At 38.2% G+C, this 8,178-nt stretch overlaps 1 non-coding gene across 1 annotated transcript; it reads right to left on the bottom strand.

Annotated features, from left to right (window-relative positions):
- Positions 1 to 6,797: 6,797 nt before the first annotated feature.
- On the bottom strand, positions 6,798 to 6,905 carry LOC148544852 (small nucleolar RNA R71). Its single transcript, XR_015900853.1, has one exon. It is a non-coding gene; the product is annotated as a small nucleolar RNA R71 (small nucleolar RNA).
- Between the last annotated feature and the right edge of the window lie 1,273 nt (positions 6,906 to 8,178).

Below are 8,178 nucleotides of genomic sequence, written 5' to 3'. Positions count from 1 at the left end.
TTACCTTTATTCCCTTGTTTGAAATTTTGTGCCCAAGGACAATTCCTTCAGTCACCATAAAGTGACATTTTTCCCAGTTTAAAACCAGGTTAGTCTCTTGGCACCTTTTCAGAACAAGTGCTAGATGATCAAGACAGGAGCTGAATGAGTCTCTAAATACTGAGAAGTCATCCATGAAGACTTCCATAAATTTCTCCACCATATCAGAGAAAATAGAGAGCATGTACCTCTGAAAGATTGCAAGTGCATTGCACAGACCAAATGGCATCCTTCTGTAGGCAAATACTCCAGAAGGACATGTGAATGCTATTTTCTCTTGGTCCTAGGGATCTACTACAATTTGGTTGTAACCTGAATAGCCATAAAAAAAGCAGTAGTATTCATGACCTGCTAGTCTCTCTAGCATTTGGTCTATGAATGGTAAAGGAAAATGGTCCTTTCTGGCGGCTGTATTGAGTCTTCTATAGTCAATACACATACGCCACCCTGTAACTGTTCTTGTAGGAACCAGTTCATTTTTTTCATTATGAACTACTGTCATGCCTCCCTTCTTGGGGACAACTTGGACAAGGCTCACCCAAGGGCTATCAGAAATAGGATAAATAATCCCAGCCTCTAGTAACTTAGTGACCTCTTTCTCTACCACCTCCTTCATGGCTGGATTTAGCCACCTATGTGGTTGAACCACTGGCTTAGCATCATCTTTCAATAGGATCTTGTGCATGCATTTGGCTGGACTAATGCCCTTAAGATCACTTGTGGACCACCCAAGAGCTGTCTTGTGTGTCCTTAGCACCTGAAGTAGTACTTCCTCTTCCCTTGGCTCTAAAGCAGAGCTTATGATCACAGGAAAAATGTCATCTTCCCAGAGAAATTCATATTTCAGGGATGGTGGTAGTGGTTTGAGCTCGGGTTTATGAGGGTTCTCCTCTTCCTGAGGAGCTTTCAGAGGTTCTTCTGTTTTCTCTGGTTCCTCCAAATCAGGTTGAACATCTTTAAAAATGTTCTCTAGCTCTAATTCGAGACTCTCAGTCATATTGACCTCTTCTACCAGAGAGTCAATGATGTTAGCGCTCAGGCAGTCTTTTGGTGTGTCTGGATGCTGCATAGCTTTGACAGCATTCAACTTAAACTCATCCTCATTGACTCTCAGGGTTATCTCCCCTCTTTGTACGTCAATGAGGGTTCGTCTAGTTGATAGGAAAGGTCTTCATAGAATGAGAGTTGCACTCTTGTGCTCCTCCATTTCCAGCACTACAAAGTCAGTAGGAAAGGCAAATGGTCCAACCTTGACAATCATGTCCTCAATTATGCCTGATGGGATTTTAATGGAGCCATCAGCAAGTTGGAGACATATCCAGGTTGGTTTAATCTCATCGGTCAAATCAAGCTTTTTGACAGTGTATGCAGGTATTAGGTTGATACTTGTCCCAAGATCACATAGAGCTGTCTTAGTACAAGCATCTTCTAATGTGCATGGTATCATAAAGCTTCCGGGATCTTTAAGCCTCTCTGGTAAGCTTTTCAGAATAACTGCACTGCATTCTTCAGTGAGGAAAACTTTTTCAGTTTCTCTCTAATCCTTCTTATGACTTAAGATTTCTTTCATGAACTTAGCATAAGAGGGTATTTGCTCAAGTGCCTCTGCAAACGAGATCTTTATTTCAAGAGTTCTGAGATAGTCTGCAAAGCGGGCAAATTATTTATCCTATTCCGCTTGGCAGAGTTTCTGAGGATAAGGCATCTTGGCTTTGTATTCTTCAACCTTAGTTGCTGCAGGTTTATTTCCTACAGAAGTGGTTGGAGAGCCTGCTTAAGGGGGTTGTTATCAGCACTTGCAGGTGTCTGATCCCTTATTGGCATTTGAACGCCAGAATTGGGCGCTGCATGGGCGTTTAATGCCAGATTGCTGATGTGTATTTTTGGTAAACGAATTCCAAGCACACAAATCTAACCGGCAAGTATACCAGGTCACATCAAGTAATAATAACTCACATGAATGAGGTCGATCCCACAGGGATTGAAGGATTGAGCAATTTTAGTTTAGTGGTTGATTTAGTCAAGCGAATCAAGTATTGGTTTGAGTGGTTTGTAATTGACAGAAGCTAAATTGCATGAAATATAATTAGAGAGGGAAAAGTCGCAGTAAATTAAAGAGAACAGAAAGTAAAAGTGCTGAATCTTAAAGAACAAGTAAATTAAATTGCAGAAGCTTAGATTACAAGAAATGTAAATGACTGAATCTTAAAGTGCAAGGAATATAAATTCTTGAATTGTAAAATGGTTCAGGGAGCTGGGATTGCAGACATTAAACAAGCAGAAGTAAAATGACAATAAACAGAGAAGGAGAAAATGAATCTAAATGCAGTAGATCTAAACAAGAGAAGAACAATTGCTTGAAAATATAAACAGAAAGTAAAATGTAATTCACTTGCAATAACTAAAAGAAAGTTGAAGATCTCAGGGGTGGAGGAGACTAGAAAACAAGTCTAAATCTCAAATCTTTCCTTGATCTAATAAGAACAATTGCATAAGAAAATGGAGTAGTAAAATGCAGAAGAAATGGGAGATGAAAGCAGTAAACAGAATTTGGAATGTAAATCACAGTTCTTAGAATTATGCAGAAAGATAAACAAAGAGATCTCAAGGTGAGATTGAAACAGAATTTCTTCAATTCTCCACCCAAGATCCAAGACAAGAAGTAAAGAGTGCTTAAGCAAGAACAGGGAAGAAGAGAGATCAATTCTCCTTCCAAATTCTCCAAGATCCAAATTCAAAGTAAAAACTCTAAAAATTACAAAATGAAAATTCTCAAAGAAGCAAAAGGTCTTTACTAAATCAAACTAGCTTCTATTTATACACTTTCTATTCTTGGATATTAGAATTTGGGTGGGCTTTTTAATTTGGTGAAGAATTGAATTAAATTAGATGTTTAACTGAATTTTCAGCCCATATGTGTTTGCTCCCAGTGGAGTGCTCTGCTCTTGTGGGGAGCGGAGCATTGGCTTGCCTTGTTGCATGCCAAGTTGGGTGCCTGATGAGTGAATAATTTATACGCTTTTTGGCATTGTTTTTAGTATGTTTTTAGTATATTTTAGTTAGTTTTTATTATGTTTTTATTAGTTTTTAAATAAAAATCACTCTTCTGGACTTTACTATGAGTTTGTGTATTTTTCTGTGATTTCAGGTATTTTCTGGCTGAAATTGAGGGACCTGAGCAAAAATCTGATTCAGAGGCTGAAAAAGGACTGCAGATGCTGTTGGATTCTGATCTCCCTGCACTCAAAGTGAATTTTCTAGAGCTACAGATACCCAATTGGTGCACTCTCAATTGCGTTGAAAAGTAGACATCCTGAGCTTTCCAGCAATAGATAATAGTTCATACTTTGCCCAAGATTTGATGGCCCAAACAGGCGTTCCAAGTCAGCTCAAGAATTCTGGCGTTTAACTCCAAAACTGGCACAAAAGCTGGAGTTAAACGCCCAAAGTAGCACAAAAGCTAGCGTTTAACTCCAAGAAAAGTCTCTACACATGGAAGCTTCAATGCTCAGCCCAAGCACACAGCAAGTGGGCCCGAAAGAAGATTTATGCATTAATTACTCATTTCTGTAACCCTAGGCTACTAGTTCTCTATAAATAGGACCTTTTGATATTGTATTTTCATCTTTGGACACATCTTTGGACGTTTAGTCCCTAGACCTTGGAGGCTGGCCATTTGGCCATGCTTACACCATTATCACTTTTGTATTTTCAACGGTGGAGTTTCAACACACCATAGATTAAGGTGTGGAGCTCTGCTGTCCTTCATGAATTAATACAAAGTACTATTGTTTTTCTATTTAACTCAAGTCTATTTCTTCTCCAAGATATTCATTCGCACCCAAGAACATGATGAATGTGATGATTATGTGACACTCATCACCATTCTCACCTATGAACGCGTGACTGACAACCACTTCCGTTCTACATGCAAACAAGCTTGAATGTGTATCTCTTGGGTTTCTAATCTAAGATTAGAACTTTCGTGGTATAGGCTAGAATTATTGGCGGCCATTCCTGAGATCCAGAACGTCTAAACCTTGTCTGTGGTATTCTGAGTAGGATCTGGGAAGGGATGACTGTGACGAGCTTCAAACTCACGATTGTTGGGCGTGTGACAGACGCAAAAGGATCAATGGATCCTATTCCAACATGATCGAGAACCAACAGATGATTAACCGTGCGGTGACAGCGTGCATAGAACATTTTCACTGAGAGGACGGGAAGTAGCCATTGACAACGGTGATGCCCAACATAAAGCTTCCCATGGAAAGGAGTATGAATGATTGGAAGAAGGCAATAGGAAAGCAGAGGTTCAGGAGGAACAAAGCATCTTCATACGCTTATCTGAAATTCCAACCAAAGAATTACATAAGTATCTCTATCCTTATTTTATGTTTTATTTATCTTTTAATTATCAATTCTCCATCACCATTTGAATTTGCCTGACTGAGATTTACAAGGTGACCATAGCTTGCTTCAAGCCGACAGTCTCCGTGGGATCCACCCTTACTCACGTAAGGTATTACTTGGACGACCTAGTGCACTTGCTGGTTAGTTGTGCGGAATTGTGACAAAGTGTGATTCACGTTTAAGAGCTCCAAGTCCTTTGGCGCCATTGTTGATGATCACAATTTTGTGCACCAAGTTTTTGGTGCCGTTGCCGGGGATTGTTCGAGTTTGGACAACTAACGGTTCATCTTGTTGCTTAGATTAGGTACTTTTCTTTTTATTTTTCAGAATTTTTAAGAATGAATTCTAGAGCTTCAAGGTGATATTCTTATCATCACAAAATCTGATTGATTCTCATCAATTTAGCTGCTGAATGTAATTTCTGCTGAAGCTTGGCCAACCATGTCTAATCTTTTTAGACTGAAGCTTTAGACTAACATTGCATGATTCCTGGAATTCTTATTAAAATTTTTGAATCCCTTTATTTTCTTTTCCATATAAGTTTCAAAAATCACAAAAAAAAATTTATAAATCATAAAAATCAAAAATATTTTATGTTTCTTGTTTGAGTCTAGTGTCAATTTTTAAGTTTGGTGTCAATTGCATGCCTCTAATTTTCGAAAAATATGCAATATGTTCTTCATTAATCTTCAAGTTGTTCGTGATGATTTCATTGCTCTGATCTTTAAATTCCCTTGTTTTGTGTGTTTAATTGTTTCTCATATGCATTCTCAATTTGTTAGTGTCTCTTATATGAAAATTTTTAAGTTTGGTGTCCTGCATGCATTGTTTGTTTGATTTGAGTTTCCTAAGATTAGTTGTATTTTGATTGTTTCTCATCATTGAAAAATTCAAAAAAATTTTCAAAACTATGTCTTTTCAAGTCAATAATACAGAGAATTGAAGATTCAGAACATTCAGCAGAGGAATCAAATAGAAAAAGCTGGGCGTTCAAAACGCCCAGTGAAGAAGGAAAACTGGCATTTAAACGCCAGCCAGAACGCCCAAAAAGGTAGAATTTCGGGCGTTAAACGCCAGAATGGATACCATTCTGGGCGTTTAACGCCAGGATGACACTAGAGGGAAGATTTTGTTTTTAATTCAATTTTTTTTCCAAATTTTCATAATTTTTCAAAATCAAATCTTTTCAATCATATCTTTTTAAAATCAATTTCTTTTCAATTTTTTTATTTATTACTATTTTCGAAAATCCTTGCTACAATTAGTGATTTAATTCAAAATTTTCAAGTTGTTACTTGCCTATTAAGAAAGGATCAAATTTTAAATTCTAGAATCATATCTTCTAATTTCTTGTTAGTCAAGTAATCAACTTTAATTTTAAAACTCTCTTTTTAATTTGATTTTCAATCATATCTTCTCAATCATATCTTTTCAATCACATCTTTTTCAAAATTAATTTTCAATCATATCTTTTTAATTTCTAATTTCAAAATCTTTTTCAAAAATCACTTAATTTCTTTTCCAATCTTAATTTTCGAAAATCTCAATCAAATTTTCAAATTTCTTTTTATTATTTCAAAATCTTTTTAATTTATTTTAAAAAATTCTTCCCCTCTTCTCACATCCTTCTATTTAAGGGACTAACACTCCTCCTCAAGGTGCAATTCGAACTCTATCCTTTTTTATATGTTCGAATTCCCTTCTATCTACCTCCTCCTTCTATTCTTCTTTTCCTCTGACACCTCAAGAAATCTCTATACTGTGACATAGAGGATTCCCTACTTTCTTGTTCTCTTCTCTTTCATATGAGTAGGAACAAAGATAAAGGCATACTTGTTCAAGCTGATCCTGAACCTGAAAGGACCTTGAAGAGAAAACTAAGAGAAGCTAAAGCAAAATTCTCTCTAGAGGGCCTAACAGAGCTTTTCAAAGAAGAAGAAATCATGGCAGCCAAAAAAAACAATGCCAACAATGCAAGGAAGGTGCTTGGTGACTTTACTGCACCTACTCCCGACTTCTATGGGAGAAGCATCTCAATCCCTGCCATTGGAGCAAACAACTTTGAGCTTAAGCCTCAATTAGTTTCTCTAATGCAACAGAATTGCAAGTTTCATAGACTTCCATTGGAAGATCCTCATCAGTTCTCAGCTGAATTCTTGCAAATATGTGACACTGTCAAGACCAATGGGGTTGACCCTGAAGTCTACAGACTCATACTTTTTTCTTTTGCTGTAAGAGATAGAGTTAGAACATGGTTGGATTCACAACCTAAAGAAAGCCTGAACTCTTGGGAAAAGCTAGTCAATGCCTTCTTGGCAAAGTTCTTTTCACCTCAAAAATTGAGCAAGCTTAGAGTGGAAGTCCAAACCTTCAGACAGAAGGAAGGTGAATCCCTCTATGAAGCTTGGGAAAGATACAAGCAATTGATCAGAAGGTGCCCTTCTGACATGCTTTCAGAATGGAACATTATAGGTATTTTCTATGATGGTCTGTCTGAACTATCCAAGATGTCATTGGATAGCTCTGCTGGAGGATCTCTTCATCTGAAGAAGACGCCTGCAGAAGCTCAGGAACTCATTGAAATGGTTGCAAATAACCAATTCATGTACACTTCTGAAAGGAATCCTGTGAATAATGGGACAACTCAGAAGAAGGGAGTTCTTAAGATTGATACTCTAAATTCCATATTGGCTCAGAATAAAATATTGACCCAACAAGTCAATATGATTTCTCAGAGTCTGTCTGGAATGCAAGCAGCAACAGGCAGTACTAAGGGAGCTTCCTCTGACGAAGAAGCTTATGATCCTGAGAACCCAGCAATGGAAGAGGTGAATTACATGGGAGAACCCTATGGAAACACCTATAATCCTTCATGGAGAAATCATCCAAATCTCTCATGGAAGGATCAACAGAGATCTCAACAAGGTTTCAACAACAATAATGGTGGAAGAAACAGGTTTAGCAATAGCAAGCCTTTTCCATCATCTTCTCAGCACCAGACAGAGAATTCTAAGCAGAGCCACTCTGACTTAGCAGCCATTGTCTCTGATCTAATCAAAACCACTCAAAGTTTCATGACTGAAACAAGGTCCTCTATTAGAAATTTGGAGGCACAAGTGGGTCAGCTGAGTAAGAAAATTACTGAACTCCCTCCTAGTACTCTCCCAAGCAATACAGAAGAGAATCCAAAGAGAGAATGCAAGGCCATAAACACGTCTCACATGGCCGAACCTGGAGAGGAGGAAGAGGCAGTGATCTCCACTGAGGAAGACCTCAATGGACGACCACTAACCTCCATGGAGTTCCCTAATGAGGAACCATGGGAATCTGAGGCTCAGACTGAGACCATAGAGATTCCATTAAATTTACTTTTGCCATTCATGAGCTCTGATGAGTATTCTTCCTCTGAAGAGGATGAAGATGTTACTGAAGAGCAAGTTGCTAAGTATCGTGGAGCAATCATGAAGCTAAATGCCAGGTTGTTTGGTAATGAGACTTGGGAGGATGAACCTCCATTGCTCATCAAAGAACTGGATGACTTGACTAGGCAGAGATTACCTCTGAAGAGACAAGACCCTGGAAAGTTCTCAATACCTTGTACCATAGGCACCATGACCTTTGAGAAGGCTCTGTGTGACCTGGGATCAAGTATAAACCTTATGTCTCTCTCTGTAATGGAGAAGCTAGGGATCATTGAGGTACAAGCTGCAAGAATCTCACTGGAGA

This window comes from Arachis ipaensis, chromosome B9 (assembly GCF_059453495.1).
Source record: "Arachis ipaensis isolate K30076 ecotype BB chromosome B9, ASM5945349v1, whole genome shotgun sequence".
NCBI lineage: Eukaryota > Viridiplantae > Streptophyta > Magnoliopsida > Fabales > Fabaceae > Arachis > Arachis ipaensis.
This window is presented reverse-complemented; position numbering and strand designations above follow the sequence as displayed.